Here is a 2,364-nt window from a genome sequence, read left to right as displayed (position 1 = left end):
ATTCACTAATTCTAACACTGTAGCAAAACTAACTCTATAGCGGTTGAACAGAGCACTGCCATTTTTGTCTTATTTAAAGTACAGTCAAATTGATTTCTCCCCTCATTTCACGTCTGGCTCTGCGTGGAAAAGAAAGAAAGAAAGAAAGAAAGAAAGAAAGAAAGAAAGAAAGAAAGAAAGAAAGAAAGAAAGAAAGAAAGAAAGAAAGAAAGAAAGAAAGAAAGAAAGAAAGAAAGAAAAAGAACAAGATACTCCATGACAGGTTTGTTTCTATTGGGATCACTGGCACACCCTGTCCTGGTTTATATCGGATCTCTCTGGCCGCACTCAGTTTGTCCAATTAAAGCACTTCAGATCAAGATCATCTACAGTCACTGCTGGTGTTCCTTAGGGCTCTGTTTTGGGCCCGCTTTTATTCATTATCTATCTACTCCCACTTGGTCATATTTTCAGGAAATATGGCATTCACTTTCACTGCTATGACGATGACACCCAGCTCTACCTGTCTTCCAAACCCTCTGACTCTTTTCCACCACCTTATTTGTCCCGTTGTTTGGCTGAAATTAAAGACTGTCTCTCAGCTAACTTTCTTAAGCTTAATAGTAACAAAATCGATGTCCTACTTGTAGGGACAAAATCCACGTTGACAAACTTTGACTATATTTCTGTGGATATTGATCAACATCTCAATTATCCCTCTTCACAGATTAAGAGTTTGGGTGTAATTCTGGATACCACACTTTCATTTGAAGCCCATATTAATAATATTACACGTATCGCATATTTTCATCTGCATACACTGTTGGGCAGTGTTGACAAAATTATGGGTAAAAAACAACCCAATGTTGGGTCAAATATGGACTAACCCAGCAATTGGGTTGTTTTAACCCAGCGATTGGGTTTTCTTAAGCAAATATTTAACCCAACTGCAGGATTAAAACAACCCAATTGCTGGGTTAGTCCATATTTGACCCAACATTGGGTTAAAACAACCCAACATTTTTTAGAGTGTAATATTATTCGCCTTCGTCTATCCCTTTCAAAGAACAATACTGCATTTCTTATTAATGCACTGGTTACTTCACGTATTGATTACTGCAACGCTCTTCTTACTGGTCTTCCTTCCAAACTTCTCCATAAACTTCAGTTGGTTCAGAACTCTGCGGCTCGTGTTCTTCCTTCTACCATTCACATCTTACCAACTCTCCAGCGACTTCACTGGCTACCAGTGAAATATAGAATTGACTTTAAAATACTGCTTCTCACATTCAAGGCACTTCACAGTCTAGCTCCTCCCTATCTTACTGAACTTCTTCATATTTACACTCCTTCACACTCTTTACGATCCTCACTCTCACTCTCGTCTTACCACATAAACGCTTAAAGACCATGGGAGCAAGAAGTTTTACCCATGCGGCCCCTCGCCTGTGGAACTCTCTACCTCTCGATATCCGTAATAATGACAGTCGACATACTTTTAAATCTCGTCTTAAGACCTACCTTTTTACACAGGCTTTTTATGATACTTATTTTTCTGTCTCTATGATTCATGCGTGTTTTAAGTGTGTTGATTTATGTATTTATATTTTTATTTCTTGTTGACCTTGGGCATTTTGAAAGGCGCTGTTAAATAAAATACATTATTATTATTATTAAAGACATGGATGAGCGAGTTTGGTGTGGAGGAACTTGCACAGAGTCCTGACCTCAGCCAGATAGAACAGCTTTGGGATGAATTAGAGCGGAGACTGAGAGCCAGGCCTTCTCGTCCAACATCAGTGCCTGACCTCACAAATGCGCTTCTAGAAGAATGGTCAAAAATTCCCTAAACCTTGTGGAAAGCCTTCCCAGAAGAGTTGAAGCTGTTATAGCTGCTTAAGGTGTAAACTCCACATTAAACCCTGTGGATTAAAAGTGGGATGTCATTAAAGTTCATGTGCATGCAAAGCCAGGCGTCCCAAAATTTTTGTTAATAATAGTGTATACAAATTCACTGGTGTTGTGTCTAATACAGGTTCCTTATGGCAGTGAAACTATTGATGTGTGTGTATGCACCATTAATAAAATCAACCAAAAGATTATTTTCGTGTTTCATTTGATTTAATTAACTAAAATAATTATGGTCATTCATTGCATTTCAGTCACATGATTGCAAGATACATTTTTTATTAAAGGTTTTAATGCATACATAAATTGGGTTGACAAGAGTGAGTGAATACAACATCCACACATACAGTACAGTGGGGTCCAAAATACAACACTGTCTCAGACTTCATGTGTACCCCACTGTAAATCCTTAATCGCGCACGCACGCGCACGCACGCACGCACGCACGCACGCACGCACACACACACACACACACAC

The sequence above is a fragment of the Pseudorasbora parva genome, chromosome 21 (genome assembly GCF_024679245.1).
Source record: "Pseudorasbora parva isolate DD20220531a chromosome 21, ASM2467924v1, whole genome shotgun sequence".
NCBI lineage: Eukaryota > Metazoa > Chordata > Actinopteri > Cypriniformes > Gobionidae > Pseudorasbora > Pseudorasbora parva.
The sequence above is the reverse complement of the archived record's forward strand: the minus strand, read 5'-3'. Positions refer to the sequence as shown.